A 26,840-nucleotide genomic window follows, 5' to 3' on the forward strand; every position below is an offset into this window, starting at 1 on the left:
TAAAATTATTCTTAAATTTTCTGCTAATGTGATATTAAAATGAATGGGAAGCTATATCTAGATGCATGTAGTTTTCATGCAGATTGGGAAGACAAGTTGTTTTAGAAAGTTGATGTAATTTTCTACTAATATTCTTTAACATATTAAAATAAATCTTTTTAAATTCTACAATAATTTTTCATTCATTATATTAACCACCCTGAGTACAAGCAAAACTAGCAAATAGTTTTATGCATTAAATTAAGTGGGTTAAAAATATGAAGACAATTATTAAAATTAACACAGTAGTAGAGATAGGCTGAGATTTAGTTTTGTCCTAGCATTAACACAGTTTCCTTAATAACTACCTTTTTGTTAAATGTTTACAATCATTATTTTATTCATTTATTTAAAGTGAACAAATTCCACATATTTCACAATACAGATCTAGAAGTGCAGTGATACTACCCACCTGACCCTCCCTCTTGCCCACATTCCCCAGCCACCCTCCTCCTTTCTTACTTTTTTCCTAGTGTTGATAATGGCTTGCTGTAACGTCACAATCACAGGCTTAACACTGTATTAGGTAAAGTATCAACACATAGCAAGTAGAAAATTAAAATTAAAAACTTTGCATGCTATGCCACCTTGCAGTCCCTTTTTCCTAAGTTTCTATGAGATATTTAAGTATATGATACACACCATGCAGACAACACCATAGCATGCACATCGCAATAACAAAATCCTCTGCTTATTTGTTGAGTAGTTACTTCAGGTTTTGGAGCAGGAAATCCGAATAACCACATTTAGTGTCTTTTTAAGCATCCAAGCAGCAGATGGATCTCAGTTTCATGATCTCTGACTGACTCTGTCTTTCATGGAGAGGACATTAAAGAAAAAAGATTGATTTTTGACACCACCATCATTTCTCACAAAATTATGTGGATATATTATATCATTCTGGTTTGAACCCCTCAAGCTGTTTCCTTGTGAACACTCACAGAATAGTTACTCATAGTCTTCCTGGGGAATGTTATGCTTATTTAATGATACTAAGTTTTCCATGAAATTCATTTTTGGAATAAGATTAAAATCCCCAATTGTACAAGGCTGCCAACCTCATGCCCGGCTCTTAAACAGGAAGTGTTCTCAATCTGAAAAGGCAAGAGTGACTTCAAACCAATATGCAGCTGAATTAAATTTCTTTTGGAATACATGTGTACATACTTGAAATAGTTGTGACCACTTTGGATTAATGAAAATTCAATGTTCTTGACTGTTTTAGATGAAAAATAATAAAGCATTTTATGTGTGAAGTGCCTTTACATTTCCAAATGGTTCCCAAAACTGCTGTTCTTCTAGATCTTCAAAATAGCTCTGTGTCAATCATCGCACAGCACCAGTGCCCTCATTTTCACTTCTGAGGAGACAGCAGGTCAGAATGGCTGAATGATTTTCCCCAGAGTATGCATAGAATTCAGTCTTGCATTACAGAGAGATTAGAAGCTGTACCTTAACTCTTATCGGAACAACTTCTGTACACTACAGGATATTTGCATTAATGGTTTTCAGCATATTATTTAAATGAACTTTACCTTGATTTATAATTACATGACCATTTATAAAGTGTTTGAAGAGATAATGGCAATTCTACTGCTGCAAAATTGTTGCTGAGATATTTGAAATTTAGCATAGAATAAATATGCAGAAAATCAGGACATCTCATGTAATATAAAAATGCAAGAAAAATCCCATTGTCCCATTGTTTCTGATCAATAGTTGAGGTTTTTAAACTGACGAGATGACATTTACAGAATGCAATGTTTAAATATAACTTCTTTCCCAAAAATTCATGTGGTGGAACTTGGTCCCTAGTGTGGTCATTTTAAGAAGTGGTATAAACTTTATATAGGACCCAATGAGACGTTATTAGATCATTAAAGCATCTCCTTCTGAAGGTATTAATGCCATTCTCATGGGACTGGATTGGTTACCACAGAGAAGGTTATTACAAATGAAGTTTGTAATTTTGGATTTGTTCTCTTGCTTCAGCTCTCACCAACTGGTCTCTTTCTCATATCTTCCTTCTTTGCATGAACCATGTGATGCTGTCCACTAGGAGGCCCTTTCTTTCACTCATGTCTAGATTCCTCCAGTAATAATTAGTTATGCTACAACTTAAGTATAAAATATTCTTCTATGTAAATATGTCAGGAAGTTTCTATAGTTCATTCAACTCCAAATTCTTCAACTACAACTCTAGAAAGGTATTTCCCTTCCAAGTGACAGGCAAACCAAATAAAATCAGAGTTAACAAAATATACATTTTTTTTTTACTTCTCCTTGTAAGAATTTCACAACTAGAGTCTATGATGCAAGACTCTGAGTTGGCTCCCATGCAATTATTTCAACTTCCCTTTCTTGGTTGCCAAGAATCATACCACAACTCAACCTATATCACATTCTCAGAAAACCTATCAATGAGTACTAGAAGGGACTTTCTCTGACTGTGCATCTGTAATTCATCAGGAAGAAATCCATTTTCATTAGACCTTCTATCCCTGTAAAAGAGCTTGTTTCACAACTTTATAGGCAAATCTATGCCAAATACTCACATCTAAGCATATCACAGGCAAGACAGGAACAGGGCTACCAAGTATTGTGTAGAACAGATATATATATATATATTCACCTTTCCTGAACTCATCACTGTCTATTCTGAAGAAACGAGGGTCCTAATAACAAGGTAGAAGGGGAAAAATCAGTCACAAAGATAATAACCAACACTGCCTAGCTCAGGAATGCAGAAACTATTACTGGTCTACAGGTCTCCATCTGTAGTAACATGACAAAAAGATCGAACGTCCCCTTGACCCAAATCTGAAAAGGAGAGCCCCATTGACTTCCTAAAACATAAGGTTAATTATAATATACTGCCTTGTGACTTTCCTCTTTTTTTGGTATTCTAGAAATGAAATTTGATATAACTACATAAACTGAAACAAATTGAGGAGAGTAGTTTGGAATATTATCGCCAAGAGAACTTTTCAAGGTTAGGATGAACATTAGAATATTTCTGTGTTAAATGAGGAACTGAAATTATCTCTATCTGCAGGCAACATGATTCACTATATAGCAGAACCAAAAGACTATTGGAACCCATAAGAGACGTTGGCAGGGTAACAGGATACAAATTGATGAAGACAAATCAATGGCACTAGTGTATACAAATAATTCAAAGGTTGAGAAAGAAATTGTAAGTACAGTCCCCTTTAAAATAGAAGAGAAGACTCATAAATACCTAGGAATTAAGATAACCAAATATGTGGAAGACCTCTAGGATGAAAACTATAAAACATTTAAAAAGGAAACAGAAGAAGACATTGAAAAATTGAGAATCTTACCATGTCCCTTGGATTGGCAGGATCAAGATAATCAGAATGACCATATTACCAAAAGTAATATATAGATTCTAGTCAATCCCAATCAAAATTCTAACATCATTCTTCTCAGAATAGAAAAGAAGATACAAAAGTTCCTCCTGAAAAGCAAGAGACCATGAATAGCCAAAGCTATCTGGAAGAATAAAAATCAAGCTGGAGGAACCATAATTCCAGACCTCAAGGCATACTACAGAGTAGTGATCTCAAAACAGTCTGGTTCTGGTACAGAAACAGAGAAGAAATAAAATGGAACAGAACAGAAACACCAAAAGGGAGCCCACACATGTGCAACCAACTAATCCTTGACAAGAAAACTGAAAACAATCCAGTTAAAAAGCCTGGTCTCTTCAACAAATGCTGTTGGGACAACTGGATAGCAGCTTGCAGAATTAAGAAGCAAGACCCGCACCTGTCACACTATAGGAAAACCAGTTCTGAATAGTTCAAGGACCTAAATCTACATTCAGAAATCATCAAATTATTAAAGGAAAACATAGGAAGCACTCTCCAAGAGATAGGAGTGGGGAAAGACTTCTTACAAAAGATGCCCAAAGCACTGACAATTAATGACAAAATAAACAAATATGAATACATCACGCTGAAAAGTTTCTGTACAGTGATGGAAACAATTAACAAAGTGAAGAAGCAATGAATAAAATGGGAGAAAATCTTTGCACACTGCACAAATGATGGGGGACTAATATCCAGGATTTACAAGGAGCTTCAGAAACCCAGGGTCAGGAAAGAAAGAAAGAAAGAAAGAAAGAAAGAAAGAAAAGAAAAGAAAAGAAAAGAAAAGAAAAGAAAAGAAAAGAAAAGAAAAGAAAAGAAAAGAAAAGGAAAGGAAAGGAAAGGAAAGGAAAGGAAAGGAAAGGAAAGGAAAGGAAAGGAAAGGAAAGGAAAGGAAAGGAAAGGAAAAGAAGAAAGAAATCAACCCTGTGAAAAAATGGGCAAAGAAAGTGAACAGATATTTTTCAAAAGAACAGATTCAAATGGCTAACAAACATATGAAAAGATACTCAGGCTCCCAAGCCATCTGGAATATACAAATGAAAACCACATTGAGGTACCACCTAATTCCAGTGAGATTGGCCTACTTATAGATTTCGAACTCTACCAACAACACCTGCTGGTGTGTATGTGGGAAGAAAGATACTCTCCCATACTGCTGGCGGGAGTGTAAGCTAGTACAATCACTATGGAAATCAGTATGGAGAGTTCTTAGAGATTTGCAAATAGCTGTCCTATTACCCAGCTATCCTGTTCCTAGGAGTATACACATAGGAAATGAAAACTGCATATGAGAAGGGGATCTGTAATCCAATATTTCCAGCAGCACAATCTACAATAGCAAAAACATGGAAACAATCCAGATGTCTGTCCAAAGAGTAAAGAAACAGTGGTATGTCTATTCTATAGAATATTACTCAGCCATTAAAAAGAATAAAATTATACCATTTGCAACTAGATGGTCCCAACTAGAGACCATTACGCTCAGTGAAATAAGTCAATCCTAATAGGACAAATACCGTATTTCTCTCTTATATATGAAACCATCATACAAACTAGGCTTTTCTGTTTCTTTTCATCACTCATGCATTGGTTATTCAGTGGCACATTTATTCAACTCCATGGTGCTGTAATTGTTGTTGTTGTTTTCACTTTATATCTGTCATTGACTTTATTTTGTGGCTTCTCATTTAAGGGAATGTGTAATGAAAGAGTAATAGAGATTATCATATCCAGATGTGAAAAGATACATTACAATATGCATCCCTACTTCCAAATCAAAGATGGACTCCCTGTGAAACTGTTGGACATATCTAGATAACGGGATGCTGGGCTGTCTGACATTGCCTGTACCAGTAATGTCAGAGCACACTTAAATAACAGACTGGTGGAATTCTAACTCTTTATGAAGGACTATACTAGTGTAACAATATGGGGAAAACCAGTTGGGGGTGAGAATTTGTGTGTGGGGGGGGGAGTGGAATCCTAGATTCTATGGAGTTGTATCATAAAATTCAAAATTCAAAATAAAAATTTTTTAAAAAGAGGAAGATACATGTGTTTTCTTCTAATTTACTTTGGAATGCTCCATCCTGCGTCTAAAGTTTGCAATGAAGAGTATTTCATTACTTTATAACAACTGCAGATATTTTTTAAAGTTATGTACCTTTATAATCCCCCTTTTTATAAGCTTTAAGGTTATATAAAGGGACAAATTTCATGTACTTCATGTATGCAGTTTTAAGAGCCTAGTTATCCTTCCCACTCTATGCTTCCTGGCTTGTCTTTTTTAAAAAAAAAATTTACAGTGATGCACTTTCAAGTAATAATTACAATCATAACTCTCCACTAAATAATGATCTCAACAAGTAATAAGTAGAAAAGCCTCTGTTCCTCAGGAGTTCAGAAAACTCAGGAGTTCAGGACCACAAGCAATAATCAAATCTCAAAATGTCAGTTTCACTCCTGCGGATTATGTTTTTATACCTTCTGTGTTACTTATCACAAATCAGGGTGTTGAAGTTAATTGTCTTCAAATTCGGCATTGTCAAGTCCCATCACCATCTTTGTCTAATAGTTACAGCCTATGCTTCTCTTAAAAGTGCACCCTGCACAAAATAAAGTCCTCTGGAACGAATTAACAAATTCAAAATAGAGAGGAGCTGATTGGCTTTATTCAAGACACTAAGTCAGAAGTATTAAGGTAGTTCAAATATGCAGTAATTCGCCAGCTTTTCCAATCAACTAAATGCAACACTAACCATAACACCAAACAAAAGGAAGAAAGCTTACAGTTCTACATGAGTATAAACAAGGAGCAAAACAATAATGAGGTCACAGGATGTTTGTGTCATCCCTCTGCTTCTTTTGTATTCAGTGTTCACATTCACCTAGCAGAGAAGGTACATGATATTTGTCCTTTTGGGACTCACATTATTTCACTAAGTGTGATGGTGCAATACTTTTATGATATTAAAGCTATGCATTCACACTAAAAGGATTTTTTAAATATGTTAAGTCGTTCCTTTTTCAGAGACTAATGTTGCTGCTCATCACCTGTATCTTATAAGAGTGCCGTGTTCACTATTTGAGGGATTTTTTTTTTAATAAGGACAGAATATGATTAAAAACTGTTAAATTCATTCCTCTTCATTTCATCACATTAGGTTAAAGTGTCCTCTTTGAAATCTTGTGATTTTTCTTTATGTTTCTGAATTGTGATAATTGCTAAAATTCCTTGAAATTAAGTATTCATTAACACTAGTACTGTCAACCTTAGCTGCAAAGCAAAACCACCTGGAAAATGGAACAAAACAAAACAAAAAAAAACAGGTATCGCAGACATGAGACATAACGTCCAGGTTCAACCCTAAACCAATTAAGTTCAGAACCTCTGAAAAGGGGGTTTGACATCACTACTTTTTTTTTGACAAATTATTTTATATTGATACAGCCTTTGAAATTCTGAACAACTTAGGAAAGAGTACTTTTATTTTAAAATTGCAGCTTAATATGAAAGAAATGATAAGCCTCTCATATTGATAATTTCCAAAATTTTATATGACACAAATTAAAAATGTCTAACACTAATTTATGTAAATTTATAACCACTTTTTCATCTTAATAAAACTGTCAGCATTTTTGTGTTTTTCCTTAGAATTCCTCATTTATCTTTTTTTGTCCATACAGAGAAATTTGTGCATTGAGTTTGCTTCATTTTTTTTACCTTTCTCCATATCCAGACATTTGCAAAACCTTATTAGATTCACTTCACAATCATTCTGCTTCCAAAATGTTTTATTAATAAAGATAACAGATTTTGTGAGTTTGATAGAGTTGCAAGAAAACAATCCAACTTTCTTCAGTTCCCTGCTCCCACTCAGTGCTGATCTATTCCTCACCTCTGTTTGTCTATTTTTAAGTTTTAATCCACTCTAAATTTACAGCTTCAGTTCAACACTAATTACAATATTCAACATGTTGGAAGGTCACAGTTTTATTGTAACATGAACAGGGGTTAAAAATAACAATCATATCAAAACTGACCATTTCATTCCTGTATGTTTTTTATTCAGCAATAACTCCGGCACATCAGGGGAAAAAAAAAAAGCAACAACATAATGGGCCCAGCGCAATGGCTTGCTAGCTAAAGTCTTTGCCCTGCATGCACCAGGATCGCATACGGGTGCCCGTTCAGATTCCGGCTGCTCCGCTTCCAATCCAGCTTCCTGTTTGTGGCCTGGGAAAGCAGTCGAGGACGGCCCAAAGCCTTGGGACCCTGCACCCACATGCAAGACCTGGAAGAAGCTCCTGGTTCCTGGCTTCAGATCAGCTCAAGTCTGTCTATTAAGGCCATTTGGGGAATGACCCAGCAGAAGGAAGATCTTTCTCTATCTCCTTCTCTTTGTAAATCTGACTTTCCAATAAAAAAAATAAATCTTTATAAAAAGAAAAAGATAAAATATGATATATATATTTTTGAGAATGGTGACAAGGCAAGCCTCTCAACTACTGATGGTGTAACTCATGATTTTTCCATGTTATAATGATGTGAAACTCATATGCATTCAATAGAAGCCACATTATAAATTTGGAATTTCATGCTTTTCCTGGAGCAGTAATATATGGAAAAGTAGTCTCTGGAAATATTGGGCAGGAGCAATGAGTGCAGCACCCAGGGTCTTGAAAGAAACCACCAATGCTCTAAGAGGGGTGTGCCGCATTGTTAAGCTAGGCTACTGGGTAGGTTAAGTTTAGTAAATGTATTTCACTTAGACCATTTTTAACTGACGATGGATTTATCAGAAACTAACCTCATTGTATGTTGACAAACATCTATAATATTTTACCATACATTAATATATTACACAAATATGTAATATTTTACACAAATAATATTGTACTATACATTTGATCTTTTTCTATGATACAGTTCCAAAGGTTCAGGGATTTTCATACGTCTAATCTTTCACTTTTTCAACAATGGCTGTCATCTTGTAACTGCAACTTTGGAATGCATGGAAACTGTTCTTTATTTTGCTGATTCAAAAAACATAAAAATAGATCTCTATATGGCCCAGCTATCATATTCTGGGTAAAACTTTGAAGGAAATAAGATCAGCAAATGAAAACAGAAAAATGTCATGCTGTTGAGATCTGTTACAAATATACCTCATTTATTTTTATTATTGTATTTACGCAATACTTCATTTGCTTTACATCCTCCATTTTATTTATGCATTTCTCTATTTCCAAATGTGTGTGTAACTGCCAATTGCTTGCTAATGCTAACATTTTTGTCATAAGCACACTCAAGTGAGTATTTTGGGTTTATATGTAAGAATTTTGCTGGACTGTATACTCAGATCTGAAGTTTCTGGGTCCTGGGAAACACAATTTTTGTTGTCACTAAAAACTTTCAAAAAGGCTTTTCATAATGACCTGGATAGTTCAACTTTTGTCAAGTATCCTGGATGATTTTTCTATTATTCATGTAATTTCTAGCAGTGGATATTATCCATTTCTATCAGTGGATATTATCCATGTTGCAAAATAATCAGCATACATATTGTCCTGTTTCTGATGAGTGAAAAGGACGATGGTGTCATACACTTGTTACTCTTTCATGCTACCCTTCTGTGATGTTTCTTTCATGATCTTTATCCATTTTTCAGATCCTACCTTCATCTTGTTGATTGACACGACTTTTTGTATGTATTAACAACTTTTTTTTCCCTCCAAAGAAACATTTTGAAAATTTTATGTTGATGATTAGATATTATTAGGTTGTACAGAATGAGGGGAGATGGGTTAAAAATTCTGTGCATGCATAAACACACATGCAAATTGTATTTATCCCACCTAACTTTCAAGTGTTTTGCGAGAGATTCTCGTAGATGACAAATATAGAAAGAAAATGTATTGGATCCCCAATTTAGATAATTTTAAGCAAAATGTAGTCATGGGATTTGTCCAGAAACACAACTTCTCTATATAATATTTTATATGTGTTTCTTTGGAAAAGTGAATCACCAAGTGGCAACAAGGCTCAATCATCAGTAGCTAAAATAAATACATAAATAAGTTTTCATTTGCAACTGTGCTGTTCCCAGTGATTCTCAGCATCCCAGTGATGCCCACAAAGTGAGCATCTATACGCTACCTGATGTGTGCTAAACTATTTGTCTTTAAAATACACATTTTGAAATTACATATGCAGATAATTATTTTACACAATTTCCCTTTTTATTCATCCAGTTTTAATAATTAAAGAATTATTATTATGTTATGAAATCTATCTTGGTAGAATATATTACTGATAAATTGCTATTTCATGATAATACAGTGTAGTTACAGAACAAAAAATCTGTTAGGATTGAATTCACTGTTTCATGTGTTAATCTGTTTGTGTTTTTGATGTCATGGATTACCTTTCACTAATGATTCTGATGAGTAGAATCTTAGATTTAATGTGGCTAATTTTACTTTTTCTGTTGTGTTTTGTTTGTTTAAAAAATCCTCTTGAAATCAAATAAGTAAATGGTCTTACATTCTTTTGAAATTACAGCTTAGCATTGTATCTGTAAGTTTTTTACGTTTCAATGGGTAGAGCACTTTTTTTGGTCTTCTTTTCAAATAATTTTATCACATTTTTGAGCATTTTTTCCTGAAAATTGACTAATTGATTAACTAATTACCCCAAAACCAGTATTGGAATTTTACTTATAGTTTTATTAAGGGTGTAGATTATCATTGATAAAGTTCACACAAAGGTATGGTGTGTATCTCTATTTACTAAGATATTCTTTATAAGACTTTGTGCGTACTGATATCGTGGCACAATAGATTAAGCTTCTTATGACATCAACATCCCATATTGATGTGCCAGTTTGAGTCTAGACCCCAAAGCTCCTGAATTAGATAGATCCTTGCTAATAAGCCTGAGAAAACAGTGAATGGAACAAGAAATAACACTTTTAAAAATCTTTTGTGGAGAGCGCCGATACCCATCGGCGGAGGCAGAAGCGCCCACGTCGGTCAGTTCCCCAGATGCCCACCTGCCCATTCGAAACCTGAGTGCCCAGGTTACCTCGAGTAACCTCACCCACACCTCGTCAGAAAAAAAAGATAAAGCAGCGACAGTGACAAACGAACACCTGTCATACGGCCACGATAAAAAAAACAGAGGATGCAATAAAGGAGCGGACTTTTTTTTTAATTATTTATTATTTAACTTCATTAATTACATTGTATTATGTGACACGGTTACATAGATACTTGGGTTCTCCCCACCCCTCCCCAAACCCTCCCACCATGGTGGATTCCTCCACCTTGTTGCATAACCACAGCTCAAGTTCAGTTGAGATTCCCCCATTGCAAGCGTATACCAAACATAGAGTCCAGCATCTTATTGTCCAGTCAAGTTCAACAGCTTCTTACGTATATCCTCTCTGGCCTGAAGACAAAGCCAGCAGAGTATCATCTCAGTCAATTGAAAGCTCCAACATACCATCAGCAAAAATTTACATCATTATGGAATTAATTGACATAGTAATGAGTAACCAATATGTTAAAAGTAAATGCGGGTTCCCAGCCACCTTCTGTGACCACCTCACCTATACTTCAATTTTAGTTTATACACAACCTATAACATTCAAAACATAACATGTTATACATAACATCATATCATCTTAAATTAAGGCAAACATGTGGTATTTAACCTTTTGGGATTGGCTCATTTCCCTTAGCATTATGGTTTCCAGTTTGGCCCATTTGGCCACAAAGAACTGCATTTTGTTTTTTTTAATATCTGAGTAGTATTCCATGGAGTAGATGAACCATAGCTTTCTTATCCAGTCCTCTGTTGATGGGCATTTTGGTTGCTTCCATGTTTTTGCAATTACTGATTGTGCTGCTATGAGCATAGGAGTGCATGTTGGTTTCTCATAAAACAATTGTTCTGGATATATTCCTAGGAGTGCTATTGCTGGATCATACGGTATGTTGAATTTGAGTTGTTTGAATATTCTCCATACTGATTTCCATAGAGGCTGTACCAGCCTGCAGCCCCACCAGCAGTGGAGTAGGGATCCCTTTTCCCCGCAACCTCGCCAACAATTGTTGTTGGTGCTTTTATTCATGTGGGCCAGTCTTACTGGCGTCAGGTGGTACCTCATTGATGTTTTAATTTGGATTTCCCTTATTGCCAGGGAACTTGAGCATGTTTTCATATGTTTATTTGCCATTTGGGTTTGTTCCTTTGTGAAGTGTTTGCCCATTTCCCATGCCCATTTCTTGAGTGGCTTGTTTGTTTTGACATTTTGGTTGTTTGTAGCTCTTTGTATATTCTGGAGATCAGCCCTCTATCACCTATGTCATGTGTGAAGATCTTCTCCCATTCTGTGGGTTGCCTTTTTACTTTGTTGATTGTTTCTCTAGCTGTACAGAAGCTTCTTAGTTTGATGAGGTCCCAATTGTTTATTTTGGTCTTGATTTCTACTGTATTTGGAGTGTTTTTTAGGAAGTGAGGGCCTACCCCTAAGTGTTCCAGTGTGTTTCCAACATTTTCTTCCAAAAGTTTGAAGGTTTCTGGATGTAGGTTTAGATCTGTTATCCATTTAGATCTGATCTTAGTGTATGGTGAGAGATGTGGATCTATTTTTTTGTTTCTGCAGGCTATTAACCAGTTGTCCCAACAGCATTTATTGAACAGACCTTCCCATTTGCCTGGATTGTCGTTTGTCTTTTTGTCAAAGATTATTTGGCTGTATCTGTGTGGAGCGGACTTTTTAAGTTTTTTTTTTCCTGTGCTATCACATAGGTTTTTTTTTTTTCTGTTTTGTTTTTTCTTTTCCTAAACAGAACCTCACACCTGTTCCCTCAGCATGAAATGCTCTCCTGATCTTCCGTGGTTGGGGTCTGTGAGAAAGGAATTGAGAATCAGATATATGGCCCAATCTTCAAACTAAATACAAAGGCATGAAGAAAGAAGCTGTACATACAGTAGCTCTTCAATCAACCTGTACCAAAGGGAAAAAAACAGGAATATTATGAAGCAGCACTGACTTTAATGATTGTGTGTGGTTACGTAAACACTCTGTGAAAAGAAACTCACGGCTATCCAAGAGTGGCTGCTATGGAAAGGGCGGAGGCCCAGCTCTCTGAGTTGGATCTGCTGGTCAGTATGTTCCCTGGTGAAAATGAGCTCATAGTGAATGACCAGCTGGCTTTGGCAGAACTGAAAGACTGCATTGAAAAGAGAACAATGGAGGGGCAATCTTCAAAAGTTTACTTTACTATCAATTTGAACCTGGATGTACATGAAGACGCAATGGCAGTGTTTTCTCTGGTTTGTGTTCTTCCCTTTAAATACCCTGCGGTTCTGCCTGAAATTACAGTCAGATCAGTGCTATTAAGTAGATCACAGCAGACTCAACTGAACATGGATCTGACTGCACACCTCTTGGAGATGTCTGTGTGTTGAATGCCACGGAGTGGGTTAGAGAACATGCCTCTGGCTACATTACCAGAGATGTTCTATCTCCTTCTACCACCGGAAGCACAGTACAGTCTGTCGATCTAATTCTCACCAGACTTTGGATTTATAGCCATCACATCTACAACAAATACAAGAGGAAGAATATTCTAGAGTGGGCAAAGGAGCTTTCCCTGTCTGGGTTTAGCATGCCTGGAAAACCTGGCGTTGTTTGTGTAGAAGGCCCGCAAAGTGCCTGTGAAGAATTCTGGTCAAGACTCAGAAAGTTAAACTGGAAAAGAATCTTAATTCGCCATCGAGAAGACACTTCTTTTGATGGTACAAATGATGAAATGCAAGGAAAAGGAAATTTTCCATTTTTGAAGAGAAAGTGTTCAGTGTTAGCGGAGCCAGAGGAAACCATATGGACTTTGTGCAGCTCTATCAGTTCTTAAATGCCAAAGGCTGTGGAGATGTCTTCCAGATGTTCTTTGGTGTAGAAGGACAGTAACAGCAAAACAGTGATTGCGAATAGTTTATTACTACTGGCCTTTTGATTGTTTCCCACTGTTTACTGATAGTCCCACTGTAATTTAATCACAGTTCCATTGTAGAATGTTGAAGGGAAGAAAACCAAACAAAAACATCAGTGTAGCTGAAATACATTTATTAAAAATGTCATGATTGAGAGTGGGTGATCATCCCAGCAACTGAGATGACCAGATCTCACATGAACTGCCTGGGTTACAGTCCCAGCTCGGGCTCCTACTCCAGCTTGCCACCTGTGCTGACTCCAGAGGGCAATGCTTAGGGCTCAGGCAGCAGGTTCCTGCCCCTCCTGGATACACTCCCAGCTTCCCACCCACGCTGACTCCAAAGGGCAGTGCTTAGGGCTCAGGGCACGGGGTTCCTGCCACCTCCTAGGAGACCTGGATTGTGTTCCCATCCCATCCTTCCAGGCCCAGCCATTGCAGATATTTGAGGTGTGGATCAAGATAAGTCTTTCAAATCAATTTTTGAAAACTGCATGATTAAATTTCAAGTTATTTTAGAATTTTTGTTAGAACCTTTTTTTCTTACAAACTACTCATTTTGAAAGAAGAACTATGTATGGTGGTAATATTGGTGATCTAACTTTCCAGCAGTACCACTTCTCTCTTCCCTTACCTGCCTCCAATAAAGAACCTGAAAAAGAAAAAAAATCTTTTGTGAATATCTATGTTTTAATAATAAAAAGTTCTGCTTTAAGGTCCTTTATGGTGGCATAATGGGCAAATCCATCTGCTGTAAGTGCCAGTATCCCATATTGGCTCTGGTTCATGTTTCGGCTGCTCCAATTCTGATCCAGCTCTCTTTTTTTGGCCTAGGAATGCAGTGGAGGATGGCCCAAGTGCTTGGTCCCCTGTTCCCATGTGAGAGGCCCAGACGAAGCTCCTGGTTTTCAGTTTCAGATTGAGCTCAGCTAAACTGGCCATTGAGGCCATTTGGGGAAGTGACGCAGCTGGAAGTCTCTGTCTCTCCTTCTTTGTCTATAACAATCTGCCTGTGGAATGAAAAAAAAACCTATTTTTTTAAAAGTGGTTTTAGTTAAATTAATTTTCAGATACTCTATAGTGCCCTGTAATGTTATAAATCATATCTTATTTTTATAACTGCATTATTGGTTTATGGAAATGCTGTTTTTATATGTTGATTGTATTCATCAATTTTTTTACCTCCTCAGCTGTAATTGCTTGGATTTTCTCCTGCTTACTGTGTAAATGATCATCTCTTCTGCAAATAACAATAAGATTGTATCTTATTTGTAAACTATTTTCCATTCACACAGAACTAGAATTGATAAGGATGGACTTCACTGGAAAGAGCAAAGCAGCGTCACCTGCCTCCCATCAGATTTTAAAGGATTCTGAAATCTTTGGTAAATAGCAGTAATGATTAATATTTGACAGTGGACAGAGCATAAGACATGCCTTAAAGGATCACTGGGTTTGTGGATAATGCTCACAAGTAACTGTAAAATGAGGTCAGTTTTAATAACTAGCAAAAGAGAGATGAAGCCAAGCATTTCAGGGCTTTGCGAAAGAACGACATATGCAGCAATCTGAAAGCACTTGCTTCTACAAAGTTCCTTCGTTTTATGAGTGTAGGATCAACTTATTCTTGATGGTGATCATGTTCATTAGATACTAGTTTACAATCACCTCACACGAAACATAAGCCCGAAGATTTTCAGATGCACTACATGTAAAAGACGAATACATATGTGAGCTGGATCAAGAAGATCTATGAGTCATCTGGCTTGATCACTGATTTAATCCAAGATGGAGAATAAATTTTAGGTTCATGGATGTAATTCAGCTTAAGCACTATTATTCTGGAGTTGTCTTTAAAGTCAAATTTCCCTCTGAGTATGTCGTATCAGATCTGGAATGTTTACACCAACACCAGCAAGGTTAAAGTGAATTTCATAAAAACAAAAACAAAACAAAACAAAAACCCTCCAGGGATGGTAGTTAGACCTTGAGCATCAAAGCCAATTACATTTTGGAGCTTTCCATTTCCAGTACAATGCTCACTGAACTGCTGCTCAATTCCTCCCGTCATGCCATGAGAATCTCTCAGCTGATTTGAATTACAGCATGTTTTATTTACTAATTAATTTATCACTGATGGGACTATTTGGATGTTAATTCCAAGCTTTATTATATATTGAACTTCTTAGATGGGTTTGCTTTTATTTGTGAATTTCTATTTCTCCCATTACTTCTCTCATATAATTTCTAATAATACTTAGTCAACATCCACCCAGTTATATTCTTTAATTCTGATTTACTTCAACTGAAGATGCCTTAGTTCAAATTACCTTGACCGAGCATGAGTGTTGCCAGATTTTCACAGCTCATAGAATTCCAAGCCAAGAACTATGCTTTGTTTCATGATGTAAGCTCTTAATACCACTCTTCATTTATGACACCCTTGAATGCATATTCCTTTTGGAACTCTTTGTCTTAGTATGCAATCCTTATTGAAATGAGCTTCTTAGGAAATTCTGAAGCTATTCTATTTGGCTGTGGCAAATTTTTTATTTATCAGTTCTTTATGTAATTTATGGAGACTAGAGGGACATCAAAAAGGCTAAACAAGAATTTTTGGTAAAGCAGGTAAAAATCATAGTTATTCGTGCTAGAAATAGGTTCAAACTACAAACTGTTCTTCATATTTGTATGAACTATATAATGTTTTAATTAATATGTTGATCATAAATAAATCATCACAAAAATTAGGAATCTTCAAAGAGTTTTGTCACTTTTGTGAACATAATAAACAATATGTGTTTGTCATGCTCATTCTCTGTGACAAAAAGAGATACCACCCTGCAATGGAGAGCGAAGTAAGCAATTCCTGTTCTGTAATTGAACACTTTTGCCAATGTGTGGACCCTACAGTGTCAGGATACACTTCAACAGCAAAATGATGGACTTACAACTAATCGTAAAGGAATGCACTATTGTAATGACATGGGAGAGATTACTAGGTGGGGTTTGGGGAAGGGGATAAGGAAAAACCCAGAGATTATAGAACTGTACCATGGAATAATAAAATGGATGACTTAATTGAAAATTTAAAATGTAACATTTATATAAGTACATCTTATAATGAGAATTTCAGTCCATAAACTAGAACACTATATGAGCCATTTTATATTTCAAATTATTGTAAAAATTACAAATTTCCACAGCAGTTTTACTTTCTCTCCTAATTTTTAAGTGGTGGTGGTACATTTTTATTTTTAATGGAAAAAAAAAACAAAAGCAATCAGGAGTTTCCACATCCTCCCACCTGCAAATCTAAACTCTATATTGTGCATACTCTGCTTCATCATTGCCCCCAAGACCAACCCTTCTGCTTTTGGATACAGTCCCTATTCAAGGATTACAATATCATTTCCTCTACTGCTTCAGCATATGCTGATGAAAATGATCCACAAGAAAGAGGAAACTAGTTTGCTATAACCCCCATAGAAAAATAAATCCTTTTAAAACACTGTAATCACTCACCTCTTTTCACCATTACCTTCTGGAGAAACACTTAAGATTCCCAAGTTAGACCTGAAATCACAGGTAGTACCAAAACAAAAACAATACACTGTAATGAAATTTCCAGCATCATTAAATTTCAGCTTTGGTACTATTACTAAGAAAAATGAGTATTACTTGAACACAAGGGTTTATGTAATGTGAACTGCCAATCAGACAACCATGATGGCTCTCAAATGACTTAATGAGTTAGTATTACATAATGGGGGTACAATGCACAAAAGAATGATTCATATCCAGGGTAGGGACTCATTAGGTGTATTTGTCACAGCTCTAAAGCCTGAAATACCCAAGGCCAAAACACCAGCAAACTCAGTGTCTGCTAAGGGCTCATTCTGTGATTCCCAATTGAACCCAGTTTGCTGTATCTTTTCTGGGAACAGATATTGTCTCCTAACTTGGCATAAAGGCCGAGAGCACAAAAGGAAACTGTGAAGGTCACACGAGCCCATGTTATAAAGGACAATAGCTTCATTAATGAGGGCAGAGTCTTCATGACCTAACCCAAACCTAAATGTGGCACTGCTTAAATTTCAACAAGTGGTTAGCATGGAATGCATGCGTATTATGGCATTCTATACATTATTTCAAAACATACACAACATAAAGAGATCAAATTAGTCAACTAGCATTTTGGAGCCTACCAACCACTCTACTCCAACCCTTTCTACAGTATGTATAACACAATATTGTAATTAAGAAACAGCTATTATAATGCTACTGTGTAATGTAGCACTAGAACATATTTTTCCTACTGACCTCTAACTTATTATTTGTTGACAGTCCTTCATTATTTTCTTTTTAATAATAACATTCTGCTATGGTTTGAATGTTTGTATTTCTCCAAAGTTCATGCTGGAACTAAATCCTCAATGTAACAGTATTAAGAAGCAGGCACTGACATTTACAGCAAATAGGTGGAACTGGAGGTCAATGTATTAAGTGAAATATTCCAGACACAGAAAGACAAACACTACATGTTCTCTCTTATATTTGGATGTTAAATAATGGATACCAAGACACACTCAGACACAAATTGAAAGCTTTAGCATTACACACTTGAGAATTGTATATACACATGCAGTCTCATGCAATGTTTTGAGCGTGTATACATTGTATAATGATCGAATTATGTTAATCTGTCTCATCAAATGTCACCATTTCTTTCTCTTAAGAACACACAAAACATTTTGTTCTAGCTTTTTTGGAAATACATACTATATTTTGTTATCTATTTTCACCCTAATGTGCAATAAAACACTAAAACTTGCATACCTACACATAATTGCCTCTTCCATTTCATGAAACAGCTTTCATCTTGCCAATGTTAAAAATCCATTCTTAGCACTTATTTTGAAGCTTTGTCAACAGCGTATGACATGAGCAATCATAATGGCCTTTTTGAAAGGCTATACCCTTGTGTCTCTTTGGACTCCAGGGTCCTTGGTTTTTATTGATCGTACCACCAACTTTTCCTCACTAACCTCATTTTTTTTTTGGCATTTTCTCTTCTTCTATCCCACATGTTCAAGTCCATAGGGACTTAATATTAGACCTTCTCCTCCATAGACTATATCACCCAGACTCACATACAATAATGAAAAAAATGTCCAAACCACTATTACCATAGTCTTGAGGCTGAGATTTTTCATTGACTTCTTAGACTCTACATGAGTTTTTATGTGCATTTCAAAAAATAATATAATCTCCATTCTAACCATTTGTCAATTTTATTACATTCACATTATTGTGAACTAGATGCTCAGAAAATTTTCACATTACAAATATTTATAGCTTTACTCATTAAGCAAAATTTTCTTTTTTCTTCCCCTTTCTCCATCCATCACTCTAACTTCTATTTCTATACATAACTATTTTTAAATATTTTTATTTGAGAGTTTGAAACAAAGAGAGAAAGGAGAGTAAGAGAGTGAAAACAAAAGAAAGAGAGAGAGTGTGAGAGAGAGAATGAGTACTTCCATTCACTGGTTCGCTCTCAGGACCTGTTGCAGGAGCTGGGACCTCAAGATTTTTCACATAGGTCATAGGAATCCAAATACTTGAACCACTACTGCTCTCTCCCAGGGTCTGTAGTAGCAGGAAGCTGGAGTCAAGAATGATAACTACTAATTCAATATGGGCCATGAATATTTTGACTGCTGTATTTTGTCTGATGGGCCCCAATCTAGTCCCTAACTACTTTAGCCACCTCAGAAAAGTGACATTTTATGATGTCTTATCTTTTGATGTGCTGGTATATATAAATAATATAAATTGCATAACAAATAAAGATAGAAATTTATGTGTCCCTTGGGTCTGGAGGCTAAATGAGTTAACATTCACTTTTGTGGATATTAACGTTGTTTACACCAATTAAATTATAGAAAAAGTGTAGAATAGGGAAAGAAGATGGTAATCACTTATATATTCTCTTAACGCTTTGTAATGTGTCGTATCAATTGTTTCACAGTTGGATTTTTTCCTACCTGAATACATTTCCCTATATGGAAAACATGCTTCATTTAAGCATATCCTTATTATTAGAAATTTATACTGTTTTAATTTTTGTTGGTATTTGATTAGTATCTGCAAAATGTTTAAGTGGTCATGGTTACGTAGCAAGAGTGAAAAATCACATTAAATTTCTAGCTCATACAATGTCAGATGTTGATTTATCTACAAATTACCTTCACAAATGATTTTATACTTTATTTATTTATTTGTTTCTTTGAAAGAGTTACTGAGAAAGATGGAGAGACAGAAAAAGAGCTAGAGAGAGAAGATGCATCTAATGGTTCATTCTCTGCATTTCCATGGAGCAAGGAGCCAGGAGTTTCTTCGTGGCCTTTCACATGTGTTACAGGGCACCAAACACTTGGGCCATCTTCTGCTGCGTTTACTAGGCCATTAGCAGGAAGTAGAATGGACATGCAATAACTAGGACAAAAGCAGGTGCTCCTTTGAGATTCTGGGGTCACATGCAGTAGCTTTATTCACTAAACCACAACACAAGCTAGGGAATGATATTATTAACTCATAATCGCATGCTTGACATTGTTTATCCATCAAAAACTTGCCCGATCTTGAAAGCTTTCACATTTAACTTTTCAGACCAGTGATAATTGGTGGCTTGCATTAATGTCTACTTCTGTAGATAATAAAGATGGTGAGGAGCTGATGTGGTGTCACAATATGCTAATGCTCAGCCCATGAGCACTGGCATGCTATGTAGGCACTGGCTTGTGTCTTGGCTGCTCCGTTTGCAATCCTGCTTACTGCTTTTACCTGGGAAAGCAAAAGAAAATGGCTAAAGTCCTTGGTCTCCTGTACTCACTTGGAAGACCTGGAAGACACTGCTGGTTCCTAGACACAAATGGCCCATTGTGGCCATTTGGGGAGTGAACCAGTGGATGTAAGATTTCTCTCTGTATTTTATTTTCTCTGTAAATCTACTTTTCATATAAAAATAAATAAACCCTTAAAAAGGATAACGATGCTAGCAAGTTTTATGTTTCTAGAAAATTTATTTTCTTTTATGTTTACTGACCCTTTGGCTATTTTATTAAATATTTTATCTCATTTATTATTTTAAAAATAGGAGCAGACACACATGCAGAAATACAATACAACAGAGATAAAGAGAGAGAACAAGAGAGAGAGAGAGAAAACAGTGATGTTAAATCTGTGGGGTCATTGGCCAAAGGCTCACATACCTAGATCTCAGCTAGGGAGAATCTGAGAGCTTTAATCTCTATCGAGTCTCCCACATCAGTATAATCATCTGACTGAGTCATCACTTGCTGCCATATAGGATATGCCTCAATAGGGAGGTAAAATGGGAAGTAGAGCCAGGAGCCAGGTGTTGAACCCAGGTACTCTAACACTGTGTGTGGGCACTCAGCATCATTATAACTGCTGCACAAAAAACATGCTCCACACCTTCACTATTTTTAATTTTTTAAAGATTCCGTTTCCTTGGGGTCCGGCACGATAGCATAGTGGTTAAAGTCGTAGCCTTGCACTCCCTGGGATCCCATATGGGCGGCGTTTCTAATCTCGGCACCCCGCTTCCCATCCAGCTCCCTGCTTGTGGCCTGGGAAAGCAATCGAGGACAGCCCAAAGCCTTGGGACACTGCACCCATGTGGGAGACCTGGAAGAAGTTCCTGGCTCCTGGCTTCGGACTGGCTCAGCACCAGCCATTGTGGCCATTTGGGGAGTGAACCATCGGATGGAAGATCTTCCTCTCTGTCTCTCCTCCTCTCTGTAAATCAGCCTTTCCAATAAAAAGAAATAAAATCTTTTTAAAAAAAGATTCAGCTTCTTTATTAATAAGGGAATACTCAAATAAGAAAATTATTTTTTCAACATATTAGTTGTTAAATAAGTGCTTGGTTTCTTATTTACATATGATGTAAATTTTGATGTTTTCATTTCTAATCCAGATTCCATTGGTTCATTTATATAAATGATAGATATTATTTATAAAATTTAATTTGCAATATTTCATATTTTCTTGCTGTTGTGAATGTAATTTTTGTTATTTGTATTTTCTGATTACTTATATTATTGTTTTAAACTAATAAAACATAAAATAAATATACTTTTATTATTATTTTAAAACATTATTACCTATTCTATTTTGTTGGTTGCATTATTTGAAAATAAAGATGAACTCATTCTTTCATTTAGCACATGCTTATTCATTGCAGCATCTGTGTAGGTATTGTGCTTCACCCTAGCAGTTTACCAAGCTGCAGAACAAGACAGGTGATCACTCTCATAGCAGAAAGAGCATAAATGATCAAACAAAATTTTCTACACTACATCAAATGGTGTTAAGTGTTACGAAAAATGAAGCAAAGTAAGAGACTATAGAAAAATGATAGCAGAAGGAGGTTGCACTTTTACATGGGGTGGTTCATGAAGGATGCTAGATAAAGTGACACTTTCAAATAGGCTTCAAGGAAGTTAGAGAATAAGATCTTGATTGGGGTAAATAATGTTCCAGATATAGAAAAGGACATAAAAGTTCTTCCCTGAGGCAGAAATATGTCACTTTGCAAGGAATAGTAAGGAGCCCAGTATGGCTTGCATGGAGTGAGCTAGAGGGCAAGCGGGAGAGGGAGGTAATAGTGAAGACTTATGTTTCACTAGTAATGCTTAATTCTTAATTTGGTTATGAGTGTGATCAGATGACAAAGAAGCAATTTATATGTAGACTTATGTTAGTTTCTTGCTGTGTATTCTTTAGTTCGACAATTTTTTAAATAGATTACATTACAGGTAGATAAATCAATAGAGGGTAGATACATACTACAGAAATCCAAGGGAACTATTTCTAATTTAGTAAGAATTTGCATAGGGAATCAATACTGGAGTTATTTAAAAATACCTTTTGTGAACACTTTTCCTAGCAATTAAGCATCCAGTTTACATGTATGTACATAGCCCATATTAGAGCAACTGGAGTGAGCCTCAGCTCAGGTTGTTGATTTCAGTTCTATAATTCACACCCGGAGAGGCAGCTCGTGAGGACTTAGGAAACTGAGTCCCTACCACTCATTTGAAGAGGACTAGAGGGAGCTTGTGGAACCTGGCTTTGTCCTCGCCAAGCCTTGGCCATGGCAGTCATTTGATGAATGACAAAGTAAGTGGAAGATCCGTTCTCTCTCTCTCTCTCTCTCTCTCCTCCTCCTCCTCCTCTTCTTCCTCCTCCTCCTCTCTTTCCCTCCAACACTGAAATAGAAATAAAACTGTTCAAAATCTTGTGATTTGAGGAATAAATATTGATGAGATTAACTTAAAATATATGTACAGAAATTCAGAGCACCAGGAATAGATAAAAAATATTTTTCGGTGAGAACAGAGTTGACAGGACTACCTGATTTAAACCTGATTTAAAATATGGGTTCTGTTGAAATGGTTTTGATAGTTCTGAAATGCAGTCTATCTTGTCACTGCAAGAATGAGGAAATCCTTCCAAGGTCCATTGGCTGGCATAGTCCACCTCAGAGTCTCTATTTGCCCAGATATTTGCTGTCAATGCTTGGCTGGGACAGTTGACCAATTTGTTCTGCCCTCCTTCCTCTGCACTGGTACCAGGTGTCCTCTGCAGGCCCTAATGGACTGCCACATCCTGCATATGCATTTGGGCATGTTGTCCACTGGTCCATCTAAGCCACTGACTAGGTCCAGTTCTGCAGGTGCTGTGGCCTTCTTGATGGAAGTACATTAGAGGTCATTCCTCACGTGCCACATACTCCCTCAGGGGCCTTCCCTCCCACATACCCCTGCCCCTTCCCCTGATCAATCCACAGTCCTTCGTCTGAGTGTCTTCCTGCAGAAATTAAGGCTAGTGTATGACCCGTGTGGTTCAAATGAGAGTACAGCACAGACTAGATCATCGTTACCCATAGGTAGTAGTAATAGCAGTGATAAGAGGGATATTAACAAACTCACATGATCACATGCAATCAGTCTCTCATGAATTATTGATTAATAGGTTACATTACAAAATCATGTTGCATGTGGTACAGACAGCTAGGAGGTTCAATAAGATACAATTTACAGGTACAATTTTTAGATTTGACATGTTATTGTCTCATATTAAGGCAAACATGCAATATCTGACCTTTTGGGATTGGCTCATTTCCCTTATCATATTGGAAAGACAGAGTTACATTAAGAGAAGGAGAGACAGAAAAAGAGATCTTTCATCCACTGATTAGCTATCCAAGTGTACATTATGAGTCAATCTGAAGCCAGGTGCCAAGAGCTCCTTCCAGCCCTCCCACATTGGTGCAGAGGCACAAGGACTTGCGACATTCTTTGTTGCTTTCTCAGGTTGTAATCAGGCAACTGGAGTGGAAGCGGTGCAGCTAGATATGAACCAGTGTCCATACAAGATGTTGGATTGGCAGGCAGAGACTTAGCTGAAAACAGAGTAAGAACACCAAGGGGGTCTGATTAGGGAAGTTGTCCCAAGTGATAGATCACTGCTGCCCCCAAAGCTTATCCTTATTCATTTCTTATAGTCTGCTTTCATTTTGTTGATTTCACCTTACATTGATCCTTTTATTTTAGTGATATAGATAGAACCCAGAACTTCCAGAATCATATCTGTCTCACAACCATGGATTGCAATTAATAAAAGCATCTATGTCCATAACACTTCATCACAAATCACAGGGGGCATTTTGGGCCAGCTTGAAATATGTGCTCATTTCTGAACAAATCTGGAAATCATACATTGGGGCCTAGTCTATGCTCTGCACTCATTCATGTAATGATTCAGAGAAAGGTCAATCTCATTAAAAGTACATCAAATGTGTTTCCAAAAGGAACAAAAACAGGAAATAAGAAATGTCTTGCTAGGCAAGACAACATTGTACAAATTGCAGGCCACTTTAAGTGCATTTTCAATTCCTGTACCCCTTCCCTTTTTGTTCGTAGTCTGGCATTTAAGAACAAGTATATTCATCCTAGATTCATATTTTATATGTATTTCACAAGGCATAGCCATATCTAAACGATGGTTTTTAAAAACGTACTGATTTAAATGTTATTTAAAAGGCAAAGAGAGGGAGAAGGAGACAGGAGAGATTGCTCTATCTGTTGGTTCATTCTTCAAATGCCTGCAAAAAGCCAGGATTGCACCAGGCCGCAGCCAGGAACTCCATCTGGGTCTCCAACATGAGTAGTAGAAATCCAAGCACTAAAGACAACATCTGCTTCAATTTAGCGTACAGATCGGCAGGAAGCTCTATCGGCAGTGGAAAAGCAGGCATTTGGACTACAAACAGCAATACTGGATGTGTGCATCTCATGTGCTTACTTAACTTCTGTGCCAAATCCCCACCCTTTAAATTATATTTTACAACTTTGTGTAGGCTACTCATTGAACAACTCCAGCAGGACTGGAGGAAGCTTGTTGATTCGTTCTCATTAAGTGCTATACATTTTTTTTCTATCATTTTACTTATTCTATTTCCTTAGGGGAAAACGATTGCAATTCATTGTTTTTGTTGTTGTTGTTGTTTGCTTTGTTTTTGGTAATTCTCAGGTTAAAACAAATTCCTTCAGTGACTTCTAGTAATGAAGTTTTCAGTTCCTTTGTTTCCTTCCTTTCCTTCCTTTCCTTCTTTCTTTTATCAGATATAGAGAAAGGAGGAGAGACAAAGATCTTCCACCTACTGATTCACTCCACAATTGGCCACACAGGCAGAGCTAAGCCGAATCCAATATCAGGAGCCAGGAGCTTCTTCCAGATCTCCCACAAGGATGCAAGGTCCCAAGGCTTTGGGTCTTCCTCAACTGCTTTCCCAGGCCACAAGCAAAGAGTAGGATGGGAAGCAGGCCTCCAAGACTCAAACTGGCACCCATATGGGATCCCAGTTCATTTAAGGTAAGTACATTATTCACTAGGCTACTGCGCCAGGCCCTCCAGGTTTTTCTTAAAGATTTTTTATTTTAAGACTTGGCATGATGGCTCAATAACTAAATCTTGACCTTGCAAGTACCTGGATCCCATGTGAGTGCCAGTTCTTGTCCCGGCAGCCCCAGTTCCCATCCAGCTCCCTGCTTGTGGCCTGGAAAGGCAGCGGAGGATGGCCCAAAGCCTTGGGACCCTGCACCCACACGGGAGATCCAGAAGAAGCTTATTGCTCCTGGCTTCAGATAAGTTCAGCTCCAGCTGTTGAGGCCATTTGGGGAATGAGCCAGTGGATGGAAGATCTTTCTCTCTGTCTTCTCTTCTCTCTATAAATCTGCCTTTCCAATAAAAATTTTAAAACCTTTTTTAGAAAGATTTCTTTATTGGAAAAGCAGGTTTACAGAGAGAAGAAAAGAAGAGTGGAGAGAAGAGGAGATAAGAGGAGATGAGTGAAGATCTTTCATCTCCTGATTCACTCCCGAAATGACCACAATGGTTGGAATGGTTTGAGCTAAGACAATCTGCAGCCTGGAACCAGGAGCTTTTTTTAGGTCTCCCATGTGGGTGCAGAACTCCAAAGACCGGGGCTATTTTCCATTGCTTTCCCAGGTCATAAGCAGGAAGCTGGATGGAAAGTGCAACAGCCAAGATTAGAATCAGTGCCCATATGAGATGCTGGCACCTGCAGGTGGAGGATTAGCCTGATGAGCCATTAATTCAGCCTTAGGAAACCAGTTTGTTGTAAGCGATATCAAGGCCCCTAGCCTCATTCAAATAAAAGCATCTCTGACTCCCTCATCTTCAATTTGCCACAACCTAGGAAATCAATCTAAAGAGAAAGGACATTTGGTGCTTTCTGTTGGATCTATCTCTACCTGTACTCCAACCCACTGTTGCTGTCTCATGAATGAAGTTTTATCAATCACAAAGGTAGTAGAAAAGATATATTTGACCAGAACAGCTGGCACAGAGGTGAAATAGAAGTGACAGATCACACAGCCCTTTTTCTTTTTTTTTTTCCACTTATGAGATAATTTTGTAAATCCTGAGGAACTTGTTATTGAGAGTATCTCATTTTTAGTTCTTTTCACAAGACAATGTCTCCTTGAGCTGGTTTCAAGATTTCCTACTTGTTTCTTGGTTTCAGCAGTAGCGTTGTGGTCATATTATGATCGCTTTGTCCCTCCAGATGATCCTCCTGGAGTGACAAAGTTGCCCTTCAGAGAATGCATCAGATCATTGGGAAACTCACTTATCTGTTACTGCTCTGTCACCACATTTTCTCAGATTTTCAAAAGAGCAGCTGATCATTCACAGCCTTTTATCTTTATTTTTAAAAATATTTATTTATTTTTTAAAATATTTATTTATTTTAATTGCAAAATCAGATATACATAGAGGAGG

The 26,840-nt window shown here is 36.9% G+C and overlaps 1 pseudogene; it reads left to right on the plus strand.

Annotated features, from left to right (window-relative positions):
* The window catches only part of LOC101527311 (RWD domain-containing protein 2B-like), a 63,165-nt pseudogene extending 49,077 nt beyond the window's left edge, over positions 1-14,088 (plus strand).
* Positions 14,089-26,840: the final 12,752 nt, after the last annotated feature.

This window comes from Ochotona princeps, chromosome X (assembly GCF_030435755.1).
Source record: "Ochotona princeps isolate mOchPri1 chromosome X, mOchPri1.hap1, whole genome shotgun sequence".
NCBI lineage: Eukaryota > Metazoa > Chordata > Mammalia > Lagomorpha > Ochotonidae > Ochotona > Ochotona princeps.